Source organism: Phacochoerus africanus, chromosome 3 (genome assembly GCF_016906955.1).
Source record: "Phacochoerus africanus isolate WHEZ1 chromosome 3, ROS_Pafr_v1, whole genome shotgun sequence".
In the NCBI taxonomy this organism is placed as follows: domain Eukaryota; kingdom Metazoa; phylum Chordata; class Mammalia; order Artiodactyla; family Suidae; genus Phacochoerus; species Phacochoerus africanus.
In genome coordinates this window covers 189,032,612-189,058,112 of record NC_062546.1, presented here as the reverse complement: position 1 = coordinate 189,058,112, position 25,501 = coordinate 189,032,612, and the positions used below count along the sequence as shown (strand labels likewise).

The window sequence follows — 25,501 nt, the reverse complement described above, 5'->3', positions numbered from 1 at the left end:
CACATTTTTTTTTTATCATGTTAATTGATATTTATCATATTATGAAGGTGACTTTTTCTCATCTAAGGTTCATTGTCTGCAGTTCCCTCTTTCCTTAATTCCCCTTTTTGGGGTTTTGCAAACTTTTTTTTCTTTTTGGTGTCTTTGTATTTGAATAAGGGCTGGGAGTAATCTATATTTATATGGATTGCTCATGTCATGTGTGGATTGAGGCTTTAAAAAAATCAGTTATCCCAAGGTTTTCATTTCCACTTGGTATTTATTTTCAGTGGTTATCAATAGGCTGCTGCTGCCAATCTTATTATGGTTACCACTAAAGCATGTAATGCTTGGTCCCATCCATGGAACAGATCAGTTTAATCTTTTCTCAGAGTGAATTTTGAGCTGTAGACTGCACTGCCACATGGTTCATCTGATTTGGTGATTAAAGAGCCTGAAATAACTGACTGCCAAACAATTTGTCTGGCATTTCAACCATCTTAATGACAGGGTGGGATTAACTATGGAGGAATCCACTTGACTGATTAGAAATCAACAGTTATAACCTAAATAAAGTTGCATTTGGGGTAGTTTTGTGTCATAGAGTTACTCTTCTCCTTTCAGAGTTCATACTTCTCAAAAAGTGTCATTCTCGATCTGCTAGAGTTATTTCTAAGAGTAGCTAACAACGACTGCCGTTTCATTTCATTGTAAATAGAATAAAGACTTTTCTGTTGACCTGGAGTCAAAAGGTAAACTTGTTAGCTTGAAAATTTAAAAGCTGGAATTTCAAGTTTTTGTTTTTTACTAAGATAAATTTCTTGCCAATTTTGTTTGCTTTCGACCTACCAACTACTAGGTAAGCTGTACCAAATTGAAACCCCAAAGTATATTCTGGCATTATATTAGAAAATGTGTGAATGTAGTGTTATTGGCACCTAAATTACAATCAACATAGCAGGAACAGGAAAGAACAGAGCCATAATATGGCATCACATCTTGGGGTAAATTATCCTGCCTTTTTGATTCGTATAAAACAGGACTTGCACGTCTTTACATGTCAAGATTCTTACATATATATTGAAAAAAAAATCATCTTCCATTTTTTGCTCCAATGTTCTCATTTCTGGCATTAATACCTCTCTTGGTATCTAATGTCATTGATTTTCAATTGTCACAGAGCCCAGTAACTCATACATTGCTGCACTGTGAAACTCCTTGACATTTTTACAACCCAAATTAGAAGGAAAAGAGAAAAAGATGGAGGGGGAAGTGAATGTGAAGGTAATTGAACATTGTAGTGGTTTGCTTTATGGAAACAGTCTTGGGAATCCAGTTCATCACATGGTTCATGGAAAGGGTGGGGCTTGATGTTTTAGGTCCACCCCATTTCTAAGCAACCCGTTCCTAACTCAAGGCCAGATATTTAATGGAAGGGGACAGTTGATTAAGCTTTTTTGAGAATCGTCATTCTTTTCTCACTTGCTACCCAGGTGTTTTCCTTGTTACTCATAAAACGATTAACTCTTTCAAGAAGATCGTTTTCGCATATAACCTTGCGCTTTGCTTATTTTTAAGACTGCCAGGTGAATCTGATGAATTTGGGGAGGAAGAGAAAACTTGAATGCGAAAAAGTCTTAAATTCCAAACTTGAGTGAGACTTTTTAAAGATGACTCAAGACTGTAAAGATCTTAAGAGTGGTAAAAACGGTTGCCTCCATCCAGGCCATTATTACTGGGGTATCAGGATTATCGAGGTAGAGCACAAAGAACATGGGTACTAAGGCAATGTGTATCCATTTGATTACTTTTTGATGCAAGACCCTGAGCGTGTTTCTTAAACCCTCTTGGTGGGTGCATCTATAAAATGGGTTGATAATAGTTGTACTTAGCTTAGAGACTTGCTATGAGGACACAGTGATGTAAAACTGGGGAAAAAAAATCACTTTTAGATTATAAAACATGAAACTGATGTTTCAGCTCACATTTCTTTTATCACTCTGCTCTTACCAAGGGCATAGCTGTTGACTTTTCAGGATATTGAGTTGAAATGGTAAAAGGAAAGTCCATCTTTCAGCCACTCTTGGAAGTCAAGGACAAAGATAGGAAGCATTGCTTTTGCCCTAACAAAGAATACGGTCCATTTGAAAATGATATTTGGAGAGTGTCCTTTTTTTTTTTTTTTTTCCCCCCTCCTCCCCTATAGCAAAGAGAACTTGCCTCTGAGTGAAAGAAAAGTGATGTGGGATTGGGATAAGAAAGACTGTGATGCAAAGAGAGCTTAAGAAAGGACATAAAGGAGAATGGGCACGTCTGAAGAACTCTGGCGGCAGGTTCCTCCTCACTTGTCTTTTCAATGGGCCTACTGTGGCAGGACGAATAGAAGAACAGGTGAAAGGTCACCTCCTTCCTCATCCATCTTCCTTGGGGTCTGGGAGGTCAGAGTGAAGATTGATTAAGATCTTAAATGTTTGACAAAAGATCCTTGGACAAAAATGGCCAGGGCGGGTGGGGGCCTGGTGTGTGCTGTTGTTTGACTCTAACCCTGGTCATCTGCCAGAGTCCTCAAGGGACCTTGGGGACAGGACTACACTTCCTCTTAGAGTTCTTACCTCTGAAGAGGACATGCTAATGCAGATGGAGGGTGAGGAGCCCGTCCGAAGTGTCAAGAGCAGCAGCGTGGTGGCCGTCTCGCCCCCTGAAGCAGCTGCAAGTTCATTCTGCTCTTGAATAACATTTTCTGAAATGATTGGGCTCAGTCTCCGCAGGACAGAAACACAGTGTAAGGCACTCATTTGTCTTCTGCAGGAGAATGTCTGGCTGGCATGGGCTGTAGTTTGAACTTGCCTAGTGAATGGTTGCGGAAGATAAGTAACTGTTCTTGCTGGTTGGAAAGAGGAAACAATATTCACCTCAGAACCCCCACCCCACCCCACCCGACACACACATACCCCCCCCCCTCGTGAGGGAATGTTCCAGATGTCTTACAGAGTTGTTTTTATTACCTCAGAAATATTAAGCAGAAGGAAGAGAGGAAAAGATTCTTTATTAACTTCATTTTTGGCTTAATTAAAAAGCTGAAAAATGAAAGGAAAAAGTCACAGATTTACTCTTTGTGAAATATTCATAAGCAATATTTTCAGAGAGCATATATAAAAATAATACTCATAAAAAGGAAACATTCATGGACTCACTTAAGGCCAAACAATCACAACTGTGACAAAATTAAGCTAGATAAGGATCAAACCTTACTAAAATATACAAATGTGCTCTAAATAGTTGGGAGTTATCTATATCTAGGATCCATATTACATATCATTACATATATGACGCCTCATGTAAGCAAAGGTATCTTATTAAGAGCGCTTTTGAAAAGAAAGAAGATAGGAATGCTTTGATGGTTGTAAAATGTAAATATTTCAGATGTGTGCTCTGAAAAGAGCTGTGCATAAAAAAATGATTATTTTCCTAATATATTGTAGAATGATCTTAGGAGAAAGAAGTACTGGAAAGAAAGCATTTAAAATGTAATTCAGAGAGATGCTGTTTCATATCCTTTCCACTTTTGAAATGTTCCTTCTACCTTTGAATCATGTCTTTAAGAATCAATTGCTTCAATCACATGGCTGCTTTTATCTCTGGCTTTGAAGCGTGGCTGTGATCATTGAAAGATGCAATTCTTTACATACAAGAAGAGCAGGGTTTAATTATTGTCCTTTTTCTGGTATACTTTTTTTTTATTTTCCCTCCTACGTGTGACCAGGCTTCTTTTGTGAGTGTGAATCAGGCAAGGGTCTCTATTTCGGATTCAGCAAAGCATCACATAGGAATTATCTCAGTTAGGGATTTCTGAATCTGGTATTTAAGATGTGATGACTTATTTTAATCTGACTGAGCTTTCTGGTACTTTTCAAAAATTAATTAAGACATAATTATTCTGTTAAGACTTGAATCTTTAGGAGAAAGACCAATTAAATGGCTTTTCAGCTCCCACCGTGCAAAGCAGAGGTGATCATGATACAGGTTTGACTTTCACATCATTGAATTTTAATTCTTAGGTTTTTGGGAGGTAGTTTTTTATTTTTTGTTTGGTTTGCTTAGGTTTTTGTATGTGTGTGTGTGTGTGTGTTTAGTTGATGAGTGCAATGTTACCAAAGAACGTTAGGCTTCAAACTCTTCTCCAACTTTTTCTGAGTTACCACTCTTTATAATTTGGCAGATAACCCAAATATATCTATATGCATGTATCTAAAAAAAATAACAGAGATGGAACATCCTCCTATGTTGTTTTATGATTCTTGGCTATTTATTATGGACGGCATTCTATATTAGAGAATATAACTTCTTCATCCTTCAAAATTGATAATATTCTGTAGTATGAATTTATCATCCTTTAATTTTTTCTTGTTGGTTGATAGGGTTTCTTAGTTTGTCCTGGTAATACTTTTAAACAAACACTTTAATTTGTAAATCACGCAGTTTTTTTTTTTTTTTAAATGAATGATTAACCTTGCTTTGTTATTTTTCTGGCTTTGTCTTGGTCAAGTGAATTTAGTAAAACTTCTTGATCGCAAGCATACAGGTGGAGGAGTTCAGGGCAGGATAACCAGACAAGTAACACTACTGATGATTATGGAACAGAGTGGGGTCTCATTAAATGTTCATTGAACGAATGAATAAATAAATGCAGAAGGAATTGTGGCCTGTTCCCTATTAAACATTTATTTGGTGGAGTAATGTTTCGTGGAATCAATATGATATATCAAAATCTTTGCATGTGACTAATGTGGTAATGAGGTCCTTGTTTGTAATTTCTACTTCATTTGGGTCTTAACTGTTTTCATCATGGTTATGAACCATCTCTATGCCTTAATGTTCAAAAATCTCTGCAGTCTGTGAATTAACAGCTATTAGTACAAAGTGGCTAAGACCTACCTTTGGCGTCTGAGTCTTGAGTTTAGTGTCTAGGTGTGCTCCTTATTCAAGTGTGCGATCATAGTTACTAACTTAACCTCCCTAACCTCAAGTTTAGATTTGCAAATTGGTGATAATGATATGCTGTTATTTGTGATTCTCACATATAAGCTTGTACGTGCCTAGAATCGTTAAACACTTAGGAAGTCGAAAAGGTTGTCAATTTTATTGCCACTAGAAATATGGTGACAATATGTGCTGTTTGGTCATTATCTGTCCAACAATGAAAACCAGTTTAGGTTGCAAAGTAGAGGTGGATTTTGTTTGTTTGTTTGTGTGTTTTGGAAGGGGTGGCAGTGGTGATATATACAAGGGTAGAGGATGGCGTGAAATGGCTCGTCTTTCTGGACTGATCAAATCCTCCATTCTGCAGCAGTTCTCAAAGTGTGTTCCACCTGGGTTCCCCAAGCCCCTTTTGTGTGGTCTGTAAGGTCAAAACGTTTATACTAAGATGTCATCTGCCTTTTCCCCATGCTTTTCTCATGAGTGGAGTTCTCCAGAGGGTACCTGGTGTGCAATATCTCATCAAATTGAATGTAGAAGGAAATAGAGCATACAGCTGGCCTCTATTAAACCAACGCCACTCTTCTCACTAATTTTGTTTTAGAAAATACAGGGGTTTTTTTTTCCATTAAAATGTGTTACTTCTGTTATCATGTAATGGGTTTATTATTGATATTTTTAAATGAATTTGTCAGTTTCAATTTCTAATGGTAAGCATTGATAGCTTTAACTCACATAAATGAAAGCATTTGGGGGAATTCAATCTTAAGCATGTCCAGGGGTCATGAGACCCAAAAGTTTGGGTTTTGACCAATGAGCTGCATTAGTCTAGCAGCTTCTAGTTTCTCTGGCAGGTACAGAGGTTGTGCTTCTGTCTTCTGCAGACACTTTAAGACGAAAATGAAAGAAGAAAACTCTGAAAACTTTCAGAATCTGGGAGATTTAGGTAGCTTGGAAGAATGACATTTTATTTAATCAACCCTTTAGATGTTTCTATAAAATCAGGAGCAATTTGTAGCTCTTGGCTTTTTAAAAACGGTTTATCTGTGTCCAGGGACATGCCTCAGTGCGCTCTTTAGTTTGTGCTTATGAGAAGGACTGATTCAAGAAGGCTTCGGCTGTCCCCTGGACCCTGAGAGGCTGGATCTTTTTCACTTGGGGCTTGAAACCTTTCTTACTGTGTCCCTTCACAGCTGGCACCTCTGAGCCATTTGCGGGGAGGAGAGTAGGTGAGGTCACTCGGGCCCATGATCTAGAGGGTAATTAATACTCCCATGACTAAATGGACATTTTATGAATATTCAGGGTCTATTTGGGCTCCCTGGGAAACAATTGGTTGGTCCCACTTACAACTCCCCTTGGAGACTCGGAGCCTTTTCTGGGTGAATGCGGGTCGTCAGCTGTCCGCCGGGGTTGCTTTTGCAGGCAGCGGATCCTTCATTTGCATATTCTGTATGCGCCCTCATGCAAAACAGCACACCCATTTCCCCCTTTCACAAAGGCTACGAGGGCTTCCTTTGGAAACTCCAGCCAAAATCTCCTTCTGTTTATGCAGAACCCAGTGATTTAGACACCATGCAAATTAATTCGGTTTTGATTTGAATGCTTCTAGAGATTGGGGGTGGGAGGCCGAGAGTTGGATATTTGCACAGGGCCCTTTCTGTGCAGACACCCCCCCCACCCCCCCCGCGTGTGGTTGGTTGTCATTCCTGGGGCCCCTGGCCCCATGCAGAACAACCCTAGCTCCCGCTGCTCATTTCATTTTGACCTTTGCAAAGGAACCTAGTCTTGGTGAATCCCTTGGCTTGTCTGTTTAGTGACAGCTTCAGCTGGAATCTTGCTGTTCCTCCTGAGGTGGGAGGAGATGGCACTATTCAGATTATGCTAGGAATGTTTAGAAGTGTCCCAACAAAGGGCTTAAAAAAATTGTCAAGTAAAAAGATAAAATTCTTTGAAAGAGAATTGTCAGATCTCAGGAAGTTCCGAAAATAGGCTTTAGGTCACCGGTGGGCTGGAATCTATTCATTCCTTCAACAAATAGATATTGAAAGCATATAACGTACAGAATCACCATTGGTATTTTCATCCTGTTCCTACATCTGTGAGTGAATGAATACAGCAGTCTTTGTACCTAGAATCACAATTAAAATCCCTTATTTTCACTTATGTCCCAGAGAAATTTCTTTCCAGCATGTATTGATTATCCTTCTGTTCCTTATTCCGTACGTGTATTTACTTTGGTTTGAAAATTGCCTTTTGAATTCCTGTCTTCCCACCCCACCCAGTGTCTCCAAATGTCCATAACTTTTGCTTTATTCCCTTCGAATGGAAATGTGTGCACGCAGCATGTTGTAACCCAACACATTTCACCCTCTGCTGGAAACAGCACTGTCTTCAGAGGCCCTCGGTCATATGTCTTCTATAAACTAGAAGAAGAGGACTTCCCATGAAATGTTTTTGAAGTTCAATTAGTTTTGAGTTCGGGCTAATTTCGCAGGGCAGAAAACGGGCATAGCCAACCTTTGCAGTATAATCAAGTGGAGGCAGGGTCAGCTAAAACAACATCTGAATGTGGAAGAGCTTTGGTTTAGCTCCACATGGTCTGACAAAATTTGATGATGCTGTTCAGAGTCCATTTGGGATGGATTATTAGGATTAAAGAACAGCAGAAGGCTCTGTACTTGGTATGTTCCTTCGTGTCATTAGTGGATGAGAAAATTCAGCTGCTTATCTGGCTCTTGTTTCTAAGGATGGATTTAAACAGACCCACACTTCTCAAAGGTGATCTTACTAACCTCTTCTTAATAAGTTACAGATCTCAAATTGCTCAAAATCCTTAAAATACCATTTGAAGTAAGTTGATTGATAATTATCATTTCCCTTACGTGTACAGATATTTTCCACAGCAGTACAAAGCTATGGTACAGTTTCTTAATTACCCAGATAATCCTGTTTGCTTGTATTTTTAAACTATGAAGTGCTGGGTAATTATTCAATTCTTAATAGAAGGCAAATGGCAATGTAAACAATAATTAGGATGTTAGACTAATGCGCTTCAAAGCAAATTGGATTTTTTTCATACTGTTCAGCATGAAGTCCCATAAAGCTAACAATTTAGAAGCAAGGCAGAAAAGGTCCCATTTTGTTCATATTTTATGGGGTTATCTCTTCATGGCTTGTTTCTGTGAATAGCAGTTTGCCCCAATGAAGCTGGCTGTGCCCAAGCCAACTGTTTCCCTAACAATCGCTCCCCTGCTGTTTGACATTTGGCTATGTTCTCCCAGGCCTCCAGATTGGTCCTTTGTCTGCTGCAGATCCCAGGGGTCAGAGGTTAACAGAATACTGCTTTCCTCCCATAATACCATGGCAGGTAAATATGGGCCAACCTCAGGATCAGTTAAGACGCAGCTCAGAAAGGAATGCCTTTCTCATGGGCTTTTGTCCTCAAGAACATCCCTGATTTGAGACGCCTGGGTTTCCCAGCCATTGCCTTCCCCAGCGGTTTCTTCGTTACCAGAGCTGCCTTCTCTTTATACAGCTTTTTCTGTTGATAACCACTCACAGCAAACAATATATCCCCAGCAATACATGACCTGAGAGCTGAGCAAATCTTCACGTTGGATGAATTAATTTTACAAACTTAATAATACTATGCGATCTTTATGCACTTAATTATGTCTTGTAGTCTTATCTGTACTGTATGCCTCACTGACGAAATAATAAACTGATAATAAAGGCAGGATACTTTCATAATGATACTCTCACCCTTCCCTCCTTTTTTTTTTTTTTTTTCTGTTTAGCCTTCACTTATGTTGCCAGTTCAAAGTCTAATTACCTGAACGATATTATTCCCATTTTCACATTTATGGGGCTGTCCAAGCATTCCTCAATATCAGCGTTCTTGATATTTTACATTGGTTTAATTGGATCAGTCTTAATTTTTCTCCCAAGGATTAATGTAAGATACTCAATAGGTTACATCCTAAGTGGTTATGAGGGACACACAGGCTTTAGACATTTAAGGTATGTTTTAAACTTCTTGTTACCATCAATGAATTTCAGGCCACCTTTGCTTGTATCACTATCCTGGTCCTGTTTGACTAGGCTTCTTTTGAGTTGCACTGTGAACTTGATGCTTAGATTCATTTGTTTTCAGTTTTAAGTGTTTGAAAAAGACATCCCACTTTGAAAAACAGTTTCCTTTTGAAGTGTTTGGCTTGGCCAGGACAGAAGCAGCCCCCAGGCCGATTAGCATGTTAAAAGAATGGATCAATACCTTTCTGCCTCCTCCACCCGCTTGCTCCCTTCCAAGGGGCATGTGTTTTGAAAGACTCTAGGAGGCTCTTGACAGATGTGCCAGGAAACTTCAGGGGTATTGTCAGTTGTCCCGAGTTGGAAACATTGACAGTTTGATCTACTGCCCAGACGGCTTCTCCGCTGGCCATTTGAAAATAGATGCAGGAGAAATTGACAGCTTCAGGAAAGCTCTAGCAGTTCATGTAATTATGGAGAGGATTAGAAGAAAAGTGTTGGGAGAAATAAGAGATCAATACAGGGGCACTAGTTGACTCGAACTTACCTTTAGCCGTTAAACACTACATTTTGTAACATTTAGCCTATGCACAAGGAAGGCTCTTTTATAGTTTTTTTTTTTTTTAAGGGTTGTGTAAACCCATGCGTAAGAAAAAAAAAGTATGTAAGCAGCCACTGATTTTTGAGAGCTGACTTGTAGGTAATTAACAATGTAACACTTCCAATACTTAAGATGCAAAGGTGCTAATTAACTAATGGGAGAAATTGCGATTTCATTACTCTGTTCTCTAACAAGGTGCCAGCAAATTCTTTGCCACTGAAAGTAATAATTGAACATTTGGGTTTCTTTTAAAGCATTTTCTTTAGGAACAGCCTCTCTGTATTTTGGAGTTTTCAATGAGCACTAATGTAAGGCTACAGTAAAACAATACAAAATGTGGTGTTTTTGCAAAAAGGAACTCATGTTGATGGAAAACTGAGAACATTTTCTTTCCTTGAATAAAAGAAAAGTTTTTGTAAAAGTTTGAAACACCCCATCCGAGGGTCTCAAATTGTCTTTGCGAAGCTATCCTCCACCGGGCAAAAAAAATGACTACAGTACTGAGCTAAAGAAACCACAGTATGTAATTTATCATAACCTTTGTGAAGGATTTTGGGATCCTCTTTTACAAGCTGTTGTCGCTATAATTATGTAATTTTTAAATGGTTACTTGATAAGCAAATAATTCTCCACTATGATTTCAGCCATTGTACTGAAACTTGAAAAAGTTCATTTTTGGATCTTTTCTTCGAGAGGAAAAAAAAAGTCATTTATTGAAAAAAAAATGATACCCAGCCTTATAAAAATCATATACAATTACTGCAACTTAAAAAAAAAATTAGATATACTAAAGAGACCCCCCTCCCCTCAAAAAGGACAGTTGACTTCTGTTACAGTTAATGATTGGAAAACAGAAACCTATCGAGTTCTTCCAGTATTTTCTGTTATATCTTCTAGATGGTTATCGCTGATCTACAGAAAAACTATTGATTTTTGTATGTTTATCTTGCATCCAATCATTTTATTGAACTGCCTTGTGAATACTAATAGGTTTTCAGTTAATTCTTTAGGGGTTTTCTAGAGAACTAATAGCTTTAGGTGCAAGTGATTACATATTTTTCCTTCTTTTTAAAAATTAGATAGAACTCATTTATGATTTCTATCTTCCCACATTGGTCAGAATTTTCAGACTGGAAAAAAATAATAATGTAGATTGTGAACATCTTTATTTTATGCCCAATTTTAGTGGGCAAGATTTAAGTATGCTCTGCTATGTATTATCTTAATATCATTTCCAGTTATTAAATTATTAAATATATCTAAGAAAGAAGGACTTTGAATTTTGTTAGATGACTTCAAATATCTCTTTTAGTTATGTGACCTTTCTATCTTGATATAACAGTAGATTTTTTTCTGAAATTAATCCATAAACTCTCTTTGTATTTTTGGAGAATAAAAACTATTAGGTGGCAGTAAGTTTTGATAAATAGTTTTTTAAATTATTTTTGATGGAGGACCAGGGCTTGAATTCTGGTGATGAAGAACCAGGGCTTTGGAATAAGGGTTTAATTTTGATCTTGGCTTTTGTCATTTACCACGTGACTGTGGGCACTAGGTATTTAACTTTGGTACTTTGGTTTTCTCGTCTGTAATAGGGAAATAATGATACCCACCCCATGGATATCCTTGTGATTCAATAAGACAGAGTATGTAAGTCTCACTAGGAAATGGCATCTATTCAGTGCTCAGTAAAATGTAGACATTTTTATTATTTTATTTTGAATTTTTAATGAATAGCAAGGTGATATTAGCCTATATATTCTCTCTCTTTCTCTCTCCCTTTTTCACTTTCTTTTTTTCTCACTTTCTCCTCTTCTGTTCTTATGGCGGGTTTTAGGATTATAATCAATTCATAAAGAAATTACAATAGTTTTCCATTCTCTTTATTAACACTGTAGAACATCAGTGTGCAAGAGATCTAGCTTTGCTCTGTAAGTCGGAAAAATTTCACCAATAAAACTGGCTCTAGACTGTGCACTTAGGATGTGGGCACTTTTCTGTATATTTGCTAGACTTTGATAAAAAGTTCATCAACCGCAAAAAGGCAGCTGGCTCCGGAACCTCAGGCAGTTGCTTTTCCAGTCACTTTAAGTGGCTCTTCTAGCCGCTAGGAGATGTGCTTTCTGACAGCAACTTGCGTGCTTCCCAGCCTCTGCTGACGTCAGGGGACAGCTCAGATGCTGCGATGCCCTTCTCCATAATTACGTTGTTGAGATTTCTCATTCCTGGGATAGATCCTACACATATACCTTGGAGGTGATGGGATTGTTCAACCTGGAGTTAGTACATAGGCATGGCTGAGCTAGTTGTAAATCTGGTGGATCTCGTCGAGAAAATATTTCCTATCCCCCTAGGAAAAGCTGCATTTCACTGCAGAGAGATCATGGGTGCAGCCTCTGTGAACCGTGGTGCTTTGCTCTCTGAGGTTTTTTTGGTTGAGAGAGAAAGAGAGAACAAGAAATGGCAGATGTGCTGTTGCAGAAACATCTGGTGCTCCTTAGAGCCACAACTTCAACATCATAATTTGTAAATATTTTGTATTGGTTTTGAAGATTGGTAAGTTTCATTTTTCATTTCAAATTATGCTGTGGTCCACAGCAAGCCAAATGAAGACCAGAAGACAGATATTGCCTCCATATAAGGAAAGACCCATCTAATGTTGAGAACAAGACAAGCATGAAGTGCGAGGCTTTTTGAGAGGATGGGTTCAACTTTGGAGCCAGTGCTCACACTGGCTGGATGACCCCTGGACCTCTAACTATATGCCTATAGTAAGAGATTGGAGAACTTGTGTTTCTAAAGGTGGGCACCATGGTCATTTTGGACGAGATGTTTCTTCCCTGAGTAATAGTAACCAAGCATTCCGGGTCCATGCTGCACAAAGTGGGTGTGCACTTAGCAGGATATTTGGTGTCCTGCGTAGTCCCTGGTACTAAATGTCTGAAGCATCCTCCGGTCACCGTGACAGGCCAGCTGCCGCACACGTCCAGCTGCCTCAGGTGTGGATACTAATCTCAGCTGCAAACTTCTAGATTAGACGAACTGTTCTTGCAACTCTAAGATTCGATGGATAGTAGGGTATTGGGGCCCCTGTTTTAAATATTTCCTATTTCCGAGAGCATAGGTAATCCAAGTCTGGGAATCTCATAACATAGAAAAAATGGAGGCGCTCTTGTTCTTCCAACAATCTCAGCCATCAACCTCTATTTTTATTTACGTTAAATCTAAGTGTCCACCATGGCATCTCAAAACCAGATTCATCTGTTTCCCCAGTGGGCATCAATTAAAAGAGATGGGGAATGCCTTCTAGAAGAAGTTACTGATAGTTTGTAAAAGCATATGTAAGGATGACCATCAACCAAGTTCCCTAGTGACTTTTTTACTAGGCGATAATAAGAGCCTCTAAGACAGCGCTCTTATTATCCCCATTTTACACCTGGGAAGGCCGAGGCATGGAAAGCTGCCTAAGGTTATGTAGACTACTCAAAATGGTTTGAAACCAAGTAGACTGGCTCTAGTCTCCAAGGTGTCAACTGCTCTCAGTTAACTACCAAAACGGGAATCTGCCTTCTATTTTTACCAGGTAAGAAGAACATTTTAAATACCTGTTACTTATGTAAACAGTGTTTTGTATTTACTCCGTGATTTGTCAAATGCTCATCTGCCAGTAGGTGGCCTTTGTATTATTTTGAATGGCCTCACAGAGAGTAAAATGTGACCTTGCAATGATTAGGACTGAAGACCTTGTCATAGAGTGCGTTACCGAGCAAATTATTCTTATTTTGACTCTTGAGTCACAGCACAGAGGGAGGTTACAAGCATAGACCCAAGTTTACATAAGGCAGAACATCGTCCGCTCTTAACTGGAGGATGGCCAAACCAAATGAGGACTTTTTGACTTCTCAAGCACTGTACAATAAATCCAGGGCCATTTAGAAGGAAAATCAATCTAAAAAGGAGGATGAACTTTTAATATTCTAAATGTTGGGCATGCTCTTTTATGCTGGTGCAGGTAGAATATTTGCTTGCAAATGTGTGAAGAAAAAAAGAAATGGCAAAAAATCATTTATAATGTAATTCATTTCTATTCTAAGGAGTAAGAAGAAAAAAAAAATAGGGTAAACAATTGCAGATGGGAGTTCTGCTCGTGGCTTAGCAGAAACAAATCTGACTAGTATCCATTTGGATGCAGGTTCAATCCCTGGCCTCGCTCAGTGGGTTGAGGATCTGGAGTTGGTGTGAGCTGTGGTGTAGGTCTCAGACATGGTGTGCCTTGGATCTGGCATTGCTGTGACTGTGGTGTAGGCCGGTGGTTACAGCTCCAATTCAGCCCCTAGCCTGGGAATCTCCATATGCCACGGATGTGGCCCTAAAAAAAATAAAACGACCAAAAAAATTGCAAATGGTGATATATGTGATTCCTTTAGCACCCACTCATGCTTTACCCTTCCCCCATTGCATTGCTACCTTGTAAGCTTCAGTGAAATGACTCACCTTTCCTTAGCTAAAACCAACTACATCCTGAATTGTTCTATTATGCATGTCTCGAAAATTCTTTTCTTAGGGGCCTAGGCCCAAATCGGGTTTTCCGTTGCTTGCCACGCAACCCTAGTTTTATATGAGAGGTCATTACTTTAGCATGCAAACTAGTTTTCTAGACACAGAAACATGGCACATGGAAACATAATGTGCTTGCCCAAGCTGAGTAGTTACTTTTCCACAAGATTTCTTTTTCGTTCTATAAACAATAGAAACATATTGGGTGGCTATTGTCATCCCTTCTCAGCCTGATGGCTAGATAGGTAGATGAGTTTGGGTTCTTTTGCTGACAGGAGGAGAGAGAATTCTTTTGGCTTCATGAGTGGGAAATCTCTCTTCCGAGAGCTGAAGAATAGTCAAGGTGGACGGACCTTAGAAATCCTTTAATTGGTTCATGCTTCTCATTTTACAGATGAGGAAACCAAGGCTCAGATTAATCAAGTATATAATAAATTAATAAAGAAGTACAGACTTCAGTTACAAGGTAAACGAGGCATGGTGATTAAATTTAAAGCTTGGGTAATCTAGTCAATAATAATGTAACAGGTGGGAACTAGACCTATCATGGTGATCATTTTGTAACCTCTAGAATTATCGCTGTGGTGTGCACCTGTAACTGACATGGCATTTTAGGTCAATTATACTTCAAACAAAAAACCTTATAGAAAAACAGATCAGATTTGTGGTTACCAGAGGTAGGGCATGGAGCGAGAGACGTGGTACATACATGCTACTATATATAAAAGAGATAAACAAGGACTTACTGTATAGCACAGGGGCGTATAGTCAATATCTTATAATAACCTATAATAAAAAAATAAGAAAAAGATATATATACCCTGTATATATACATACATATATATATATATGTATATATACATGTATAACTGAATCACTTTGTTTTTGTTTTGTTTTGTTCTGTTTTTCGGGTTTTTTTTTTTTTTTTTTTTTTTTTGCCATTTCTTGGGCTGCTGCTGCGGCGTATGAAGGTTCCCAGGCTAGGGGTTGAATCAGAGCTGTAGCCGTTGGCCTACGCCAGAGCCACAGCAACGCAGGATCCAGGCCGCATCTGCAACCTACTCCACAGCTCACACCAATGCCAGATCCTTAACCCACTGAGCAAGGCCAGGGATCGAACCCACAACCTCATGGTTCCTAGTCAGATTCCTTAACCACTGAGCTACGATGGAAACTCCATACCTGAATCACTTTGATGTAGACCTGAAACTAACACAACATGGTAAATCAACTATACTTCAGTTTAAAAAAATCAAATAAATGGCTTCAAAAAAAAAGAGTAAAAAAGAAAGAAAAAATAACTAAAAAGGCTGGCTCCTGAAATCCTGAATTGCAGAGTCTTGTCTTGTTGATGGTGCCAAAGGGAGGATACAGCCAGAAGAAATGTGGGCAGCCAAGACAATGGTGTCTACTTATCTTTGAAGTTGACCTTGGAAAACTAAGTCCTGTACACTTCAGTCTACTCCCCAGGTTAGGCTTTTGAAATGAGATCACACTTGTTTCTTGATGGCAATCAAACTTGGTTCTTGAAACCACTGGGGTTTCAGTAAACTGTGTGTTCCCCCACATGGACTTGAAATCCCTGGATATACTGTGCTTCCTTCTGCCCACCTCTATACATTCTGAGGTCTCCACCCCTTTCTGTGCACCATTCCCTTTGCAAAAGGATTTGCAGTCAAAGGGAACAGGCAGCCCAGTAAAAATATTTATGTGTAAGATAAGTGAAGTAAGCTCAGGTGAGGGCCCAGAGGAGGAAAATGCTCAGATTTTTGGAAAATTACATATAATGTTGGTGCATATGACAGGAAACCCTCTGGTGGATGCAGGGGTCAGTGGGGAAAGTTTTAGGTAACTTCTAAGTTTCAGGTCTGGCCCATCGATGCACCATAAATTCTATTCTTAGATTAAGGAAACTCTAGGAGATGAGGTGATGTTTAAGGCAGAGTGGATTGGTATGGCAGGATGAAGCATTCATTAAGATGATACTTGCTACATGTAGAACATAAGAATGGCTGAGAGTCGTGGCCCAGGAAAGAAAAGATGAATGAAACATTTACTTTTTATTTTTTAATTTTAATTTTTTTTATTTCATGATTTTTATTTATTCCATTATAGTTGATTTACAGTGTTCTGTCAATTTCTACTGTACAACAAAGTGACCTGTCATACATATATGTGTGTGTGTGTGTGTGTGTATACACACATATATATTCTTTTATGTGTGTATACACATATATATACTCTGTATATACACATATATATATTATTTTTATCACGTTATGTAAGACCCAGTGATACACATATATATATATGAATAAAGTGACCTAGTCATATATATATATATATATATATATATATATATATATGTATATATTCTTTTTCTCACATTATCCTCCATCATGTTCCATCACAAGTGACTGGATATAGTTCCCTGTGCTATAAATGCTTTTCATTTTTGAATTTGACTTTGTAGAAAAACAAATTTGAGAGGCTTTAGTTTGGAAAATATCTTAGTCTGTTTGGGCTGCCATAACAGTATGCCACAGCCTGGGGAGCTTAAACCACAGAAATTAATTTTCCCGCAGTTCTGGAGGCTAGAAGTCTGAGATGACCATGCAGTCAGGATGGGTTTCTGGTGAAGATTCTGTTCCTGGGTGTGGACAGTCACCTTCCTGCTGTGTCCTCATGTGGCTTTTCCTGAGTGTGTGTGTGTTCAAAAGATCTCTGGTGTCTCTCCCTCTTCTTAGAAGGGCACTTGTCTAATGGGGTTAGGATCCCACTGTTATGACCTCATCTAACCTTAATTACCTCCCTAAAAGCCCTATTGCCAAATACTGTCACATTGGGATTTGGCTTTCAACATATGAATTGTGGGAGAGATACCATTCATTCCATTGCAGGAGATGAAAAGTGCTGTTCTCCTTTTGTGAAAGACAAGAACATATAGCAGGTCATTTAAACTTAGCCTCTGTGTCAAGGTTTCTGCCTTCATATCTTCGAGGGTGTTTTATATATTTATCCATGCCTTTGTGAGTTTCTCATGAGGACAGTGTGGTTTGGTGGCCTAAGGCTTGGGCTTGGGTGGGGGGTGGTGATCAGGGCTCTGCCAAGACGGTGGGTCTTGTGCCAATCACTTAATCTTTCCAAGTCCTTATATCCCTCATCTGTGAAATGAGGATACTAGGAGTTCCCATTGTGGCTCAGTGGGTTAAGAACCCAACATAGTGTCCATGAGGATGCAAGTTTGATCCCTGGCCTTGCTCCGTGGTTTAAGAATCCATCATTGCTGCAAGCTGTGGCATAGTTTGCAGATTCAGCTTGGATTCCTTGTTGAATTCTTTGAGGCAAGCTGTGGCATCGTTTGCAGATTTGGCTTGGATTCCTTAAGGCTGTGGTGTAGGCCTCAGCTACAGCTCGGATTCGACACCTGGCCCAGGAACTTCCTTATGTCACAGGTGCAGCTGTAAAAAGGGAGAAAAAAAAAGAAACGAAAAGACAAACAGAAATGGGGATACTATTGCTTACTCTTAATTTTGCTGTATAAGTCATATATAATCTGTATACATGTTACATTTTTAATACATTTGTCATATCTTTAATTTTAAAAGATAGTTTCATATTACAGTTTTAAAAAATTTCAGCCGATTAATACTTCACTAGACCAAAACATAGTTTCTTCACTGTTGACCGTACTCTGGTTTTATTGTGTGCAGAGCTGCTAAGTATACCACGGGAAACCCTACTTATCCGAGGATCTAAATATGGTCTTAAGCCATGTTCAAAGGAACTGATGAATCACAAGGTTATTGAGGTTAGAAAAAGGTCATGAGGAATTCCTGTTGTTTGTCGAAAATGTAGCAATACCATAGGCAAGTAACAAGACTGGCCAAACCATCTATAATGTCAGCACCTAATGAAAGCCCTACTTATCATTTTGGCTACTGTGCTTCCAGATTTTCTTTGTTGCACACACGCTCACACACACACACACACACATGCACGCTCACACATACACACTCTCATTCACTGTTTTGATCATATAGCATGATGATAAAAAATTCATTCCACATCAACATATATACCTTGATTACATCAAGTATATTGATAAATTATTGACATTTTTATTGGCTACAGAGTCTTCTGTTGCTTGGATGTACAACAGGTGCTTCAGCTACCCTCTGTTGTTGGACTTTCTGTTGGACTTACTGTTGCTTTCAGTGTAGTGCTTTTTATAATGTTGTCCTGATGCTCTTCACAGCAACATCTTAAAATATAGGTGTAATTACTTTGGCATACTTATTGGTTTGAAAAATATGCAGTTTTAGAGCCTTTGATGGGCATTGAAAAAGACTCGGTATTGAGATACACGCTTACCTGTGGTTAAAAAGATGAGAAGTACCATTACCTCTAGTGACATCATGTGATAATTTTCATGAGATGCCCATGAACTCCAGGTGGAGGTAGTTTTACTCATTAGCACGTGCATGTGAGAAAACTTCTTTTAAGGTTTTTGTCCACAAACCCTTTCCTTTCATTCTAACAACAACAACAACAAAAAAATTAACTTTTAAGCTTATTTTAAACAAACATAAGCTCCACTGGCTACCTGTCTACTGGCATCTACCCTTTAATATAAAGGATACACTTTAATATAAATGACTGTATAGTTCAGTCACCCGATGTACATGATGGCCTCTAAATCTACTGTAAATTTTCCCTCCCAGTATCTAAGGAGCATCATTGCTCTTAAAACTCAGAGAAACACTGCCTTTCATAAAGACACTGTTAAAGCAAGGCTGATGGTTTATATAATCTCTTAGACACTGTTGTCTTACAGTTTTACAGAATGCCTTCAGGGCTTCAACTGGAAAGGCAAATGACTTCATGGGCGATGCATGGACTTCAAAACAGCTACACACACAGAAACCAGCATTTCGAATCCCTGTAGGCTTGGTTAATTCTATTTCTTTATGAGTTAACTGCATTGATTGCTGTGTAATCAATTGTTTCTGTGGCCTTAAAATTCATCTTGTTCCACTCCAGAGATTTAACACCTTTAAACTGGGTCATCCAAGAGCCGATACTAGCATTCTATGGACTTATCTCTCAGGACCCACTTACTCATCATGGAATATTAATTCTGCAGTTCAGCTTTGCTTCTTCCCCTTTTTAAAACAAATGAAACATCTTTCCAGTTATTTCTCCAGCTCCTTGAATAGACTTTGGAAAAACATTGCATCCTTTCTTTCCCACCTTCCCCGACTCCTTTGGCTTCTGTCTTTGTCAGTGCAGGAATTCTGCACACGCTGGCTCTAACCTGGAAGACCTTGTCTTTTGGAAATAGGGTAGCATTTCCAAGGACAGTGAAACCTTGAATGTATTTCCTCAAACCTGAGACATTCGTTCTTCTTTCAGCAACTCATCTCTTAGCAATATGAAAAATAAAAACCATATTTTTAAAAAATTTATTTTCCCCTGTAAAATGAATTATCACATTTTACGCCTGAAACTAATACTGGTCACTTTAGAGCCTTTGGAAAATGAGAGGAGGAAACTTGCAAAGTAAACTGGAAGTCACATTTGGGAACCTCCTGGTACCCATCACCTGGCGTCTTGCCGTCCATGCCTAACTGCAGAGTGATGTTACTCTGTCTGCCTGGTGGGACTTGTCTTTTCCTGTCTCCTGCCAGCGCAGACCAAGGAAGTGCTTCACTGGTAACCTCAGAATCACCCATTTACTGGGTGGTTGATTCGTTTTGCTATTGTAGGCTGCATTCCTGTCCTGCTTGGAGTGAATATTGGCATCTACACGCCTGCGGTGTTGCAGCTTCTCAAGCACTTTATTGGCGCTGAAACTCCAGCTATTCCTTTCTCTTTCCAGCTCAGCATTCCAGTTCCCCAGTGGGACCAGCAACTTTGGCTGGAACCCCAAAATCCTCTGTGAAGGAGCTTGCCAATCACTTCCCCTGGGGCGTTGCACCCTGTTTCTCAATTTCACAGACTCCTGTTGAGTCATCAGAAACTTGAATGTGGGTTGCCTACCTTCTAGGCTGGTACCTTCTTAGGACCCTCTAGCTGCTTCTAGTTGGGAATCCTGAGAGTTTGATCATGTCCTAAATCAAGACAATTTTCCGTGCTATTTTGAACATGAATTTGGCCCAATGTCGCTTTCTTTAGATGTGATCTCCTGGGATCCATAGTCCTCTGCCCCCTATGTCAGTGAGGTATTCCAAGTCTAGACAGCCAGTCCTTTAAAGATAAGCAGCCCTGTGCCATGGAAAGTGTTTAAACAGAAATGTAAGAGAATCTTTAGTCAGAGAAGCTTCAGCAAGTATCCTTCACTGGAAGGAAGGACCGCAATGTCTGCTCTCATCCCTTATAATTTAAAGATCATTATAATCCAACAGTAATTGGTTCTCCCATTTACGGGTTCAGTAAAAATTCCTTCATTTATTTTTCTGAATCTATGCTGAGAGCACTGATTGATAGGGAGGGCTTGTTGTATGTTCATTAAATGTAAATCAAATTTTAAAAAGATCATACTCATACCAAAAGAGGAAAAATAGTAAGTGAAAGATAATATGTTAATTGAAAGTAGCTGTTGGTAACTTAAATCGGATTGGTCAAATTATTTAAATTAAATATTGATCCTATTTACTTCTGTTAGATGTTAAGATAACCAAGGAAGGTTTGATTCACTGGCTGCAATGTATCACCAGTTGCATGTATACATATGCAATAGATATTTGTTTTGTTTTATATTTAGTAATCTCAGGAGCAGTGGCTGGGGATACTTTGCTTTGGATATAGAGAATTTATTGAATGTATTAATTAAGAAAAGTTGTAAAACTGGACCAGTGCTAATCAGTGAAATAGTATTTAGGCATAATGACAGCTCTCTTCCCTCTTCTCTCTGTTCTGGTCCTCCAAGTCTATCCAGCCTTCATTACATAGGCTAGATTATGTAATTATAATGGGAAATATATGGGCTGGGATTATAAATCTTCCTAAACCTGAGGGTTGATCATGTGACGCTCCTACTCTGAAACTACCCCTGGCTTTTACCTTTAGTCCTGCAGGGAATGGTGATTCAAGCTCTTTCTTCCTTTCTTCCTTCCTTCCTTTCTTCCTTCCTTCCTCCCTCTCCCCCCGCCCCCTTCCTTCTTCCTTCCTGCTACTGTGGCACAGGAATAGAACCTGCGTCAACAGTAGCAATCCAAGCCATTGCAGTGACAATGCCAGATCCCTAACCCACTGAGCCACCAGGAAACTCCGTAGGCTCTTCCTTTAATGTTGCTTCACTTCTCCAAGAATCCAGCCTCTGGGCTTTTGTCCACCCCATTGCACCTGTCCCACATGCCTTCCTGTCTGTCACTACTATACACTTTCTTCAAGGTCCTCTCAAATAGCACTTCCTTTTCCCTGTGAAATCTCCTGAGTGTTTTGATTGCATTCCTTTCTATTAACATCTTCTTACTTCTCAGGGCACAGAGTATTAGGGAGTAAACTCCCTGCTACTTACAGTTGTTTGACTTCTGCAAGTCAATCTGTTGCTCTGTGCTTGGTTTATTTGTGTATAAAATGCAAATGGGAATGATACCTACTCCACAGGTTATTGTGTAGGATTATACATGTAAATACATGCAAAGCACTGGAACCATGCCTGGTACATAGTAATTGCTCAATAATATTAGCTCTTACTGCCACTACTACTATTACTTCTGGGTTGTTATGGTCCTGTTTTAGGGCCCTGAGCTTGGTGATCAGAATTGAAGCTGCATTTCAGACCCCACTTTCCCCTTCAGTTTGATACCCTCGTTCAGTGAACGGCCTATAAAACTGTGCATGACAGTTCAGTAGCAAAACCCATGTTCTTTTAGGCTCAAGTATATATTCCACGTGTGATCCTATTCTGTCCTGGCGCTCCACGTGTGATCACTGAAGTGAACGAATAGAGAAGTGTACAAAGAAATATGTCACTGCAGTTCTGTTTATTTGTGAGAGGCCCATTGATTTTTGAAACACGCTCAGAGTGTATCTTGTATTTTCAGTAAGAAACCACTATTTGTCACCATCTTGTTACAATACTGGATATGTCATAAATTTAAAAAGTGTAATTGAGGGTAAATTTTCTGTGGGTTTATTTACTAGATCAAAGAGTGACTTCAACTTTCAGCACTTATTTTATTTGCCAGCATAAACTCATGGGTTTAGTCAAGTGCCAAGAAAAGAAGTTAATCATCTGAATTATGTAGATTCTGGCAAATCACTCTTTCTTTTTGGGGGCAAAAAAGAGCTTTGAGTCTTTATCTCCCTTCAGCAAATCCAAATGATTATAATAGTAAGAATAAAACTCTAGTAATTAATCTAATAGCTTTAGGCTGCTAATCATTTTGGAAAAGTGACATTACCCAGAATATACTGGTTATCGTTACTGCATGTCATTGATACATAATTCAATTGATTTTCACACTTTTTACATTCCAGAATGAAATACAGCTTTTGTCATGTCACTAGATTGGAATTCTTTGACAATACATTAACATGCCAAAAATAATATTACACACAAGAATAATGTAGAAATAAATTACAGGTAGAGCTGTATCCCTAAGGAGATTTTCATTTGTGTCTTAGAATAGAAGACTTATAACCCTACTCACACATCTATTTCATTCCAGTATGTTTTAGGCTCTTTGTTCAGTTCAATAAATTATCTGTTTTGTGCTTGCTATGTGCTAGACACTCAGTTTTGCTGAGAAGTGTATTTGTACAAAAGTCGGTGTAATTCTTCAGTATAATTTTTTTTTTCCAAAGAGCCAATGCAAAGACTTTTATGCAAATGAATCCTTAAAAGTGGTCACCTTGATAGTTTTACAGGATTAACATAATTTGCTGCCAGGACTTTGAAACTTTCGGAACTCTCTTTTTTAAAATGTCTGAGGTTTTCAGATGTGCTTAGTACTGGGAGATTGTGTGCTTTAAGGTACATCTAATTTTTTGGAAATTAAATAATGCCTACCCAAGGTTGTTGATAAATGAGAAGATCACTCATGCTATGTTATATATATTTCTTTAAGAATAATGGAGTGATTGCAAAGTAACAAACTTTTTTCATGAGCAATCTTACTTTGAAGGTAGCTTCAAAAGAAGTCGTGGGAGTATTGGTGTCATTAGTGGAATAAGGGTGTGGTTGACCTCTAGCATTCCAGATTTCATCTTCACCCAAAATGTAACCTGAGGCCTAGTTTGTTTCTTACTGAATCTTCAGCAGCCTAGAACTGTGCCCCATGCATACTTGCTATTGACATGATTGAGTGAGTGAATGAAAACTTGCCTGAATGTTAACAGCAGTCCACAAAGGCACTCTGGCCCTTGGGCATGCAGTAGTTTATCCTATTTTATTACTTTAAATCATTTGTGTTCAGGTCACTGTGCACTTACCTAGTGAGAATTTGGCTGTATATTAAGAGCTTTACTTGCAGTATTCCTTTGTAGCACTACAACTTGGTGAAGTAAATGCGGAAACTAAGGCCCAGAGAAGCATAGCAGCTTGCCCAAAGTCATACAGCTAGTGATCAAGGAGTCTGGATTCAACCTGAGGAGTCTGGCTACTGATTTAAACCCTTAACTAAGATTCTATGCCATCTTTCAATACATCTTTGTTTTTCTGATTGAATACATGTTCTCACATGATGCTTTCAATCATCCTAAAATGGGGATCTAGACTTCCTTTCACACACAAGGGAATTGATCAAGTTATGTTTCCTAATTGGCATTTTCTTTCTTTTTTTTTTTTTTTTTTTTTGTCCTTTTAGGGCCACACCCTCAGCATATGGAGGTTCCCAGGCTAGGGGTCCAACTGGAGCTGGAGCTGCCGGCCTACACCACAGCCACAGCAGTGACAGTTCCAAGCCACATCTGCAACCTACTCCCATAGCTTCATGGCAACGCCGGATCCTTAACCCACTGAGCAAGACCAGGGATTGAACCGGCAACCTCATGGTTCCTAGAAGGATTCATTTCTGCTGCGTGATGGCTGGAACTCCAATTTTTTTTTTTTTTTTTTTTTTTAAGGCTGCACCCGAGGCATATGGGGGTGCCCAGGCTAGGGGTCAAACAGAACTGTGGCTGCCGGCCTACACCACAGCCACAGGGATTTTCTAATTGGAAATGTCAAGAGTCTATGGCAGAGCATCCCACGGCAAGGGATCTGATAGCTCTCAGCGAAAGAGTAAACTATTAGTACATTTATTTAAAATAATTTCTCATCTAAAGCTCAAGTTCACAAAAGGCTTACAGTCTTCTTGAGACAAAGTACTTTAGGGTGGAAACTGCTGAACTTCTAATCTGTTCTGAAAGTATCCAATTATCTGATCATGGACAAGTTCCTTAGCTTTCCCACATCAATTTCCTCATCTAGAAAATAATGAGCTGGAAGAGGCCTTTTGCAAGATGCTTTTAGCTCTTAAGTGTCCAAATGTGTGATAGGATATTAAGTGCTATTTCTCAGCAGATCAGAAAAAAACAAAAACAAAAAAACACCTATGTTGCCGGAGTTATCTGGAAAGGCTTCCAGGGAGAAGAGGAACTTGATAAAATGTAGATAGCAAAGGTGGTAGAAGAGGAATGAACATCCCTAGAGCTAAGAATAGGCAATCAGTGGACAACCCTAGGGTTAAGGAGATTGGATTTTTGCAAGACTTTCAAGAGCAAAGAAGGAATTTGGTCTCTTCCCCTGGCTCTTCATATTGTCCTTGATTGCTTGCTCTCTTCTGGCAATTAAGTAAAACTATTGTAAAATTAAATTATCAACTAAATGCGGCAGCCATAGGAGAACAAAGAAGAACCAGTCCTCAAAAATGTCAACTGTTGAGACGTTTAGACAAGAACTAGCAAACTGACCTTGGGGTCCAGGGTAACCATAGCGTGGTGAGTGTTTGTTCCCTTTCTAAAGACAGGGAAATTTACACAACCCCACCCCTGAAGACCTGTGAAGAAGCCGTTTCAAGCTATCAGGTTTCTGCAAGATGCAGGTTTTCTTTCTCTTTTTTTTGTCTTTTTTTGTCTTTTCTAGGGCCACACCCATGGCACATGGAGGTTCCCAGGCTAGGGGTTCAACTGGAGCTGCATCTGCCAGCCTACACCACAGACACAGAAACACCAGATCCAAAACACGTCTGCGACCTACACCACAGCTCATGGCAACGCCGGATCCTCAATCCACTGAGCGAGGCTAGGGATCGAACCCGCAACCCCATGATTCCTAGTCAGATTCGTTAACCACTGAGCCACGACGGGAACTCCAAGATGCAGTTTTTCTAGGAGGGAAACCCTTTGTACCTCAGAATTTTCTGG

General features: G+C 39.2%; 1 protein-coding gene across 2 annotated transcripts in view; it reads left to right on the top strand.

The window, feature by feature from the left end:
• Window positions 1-25,501, top strand: part of EPHA4 (EPH receptor A4) — a 150,404-nt gene that overhangs the window by 8,920 nt on the left and 115,983 nt on the right. The window lies entirely within an intron of this gene.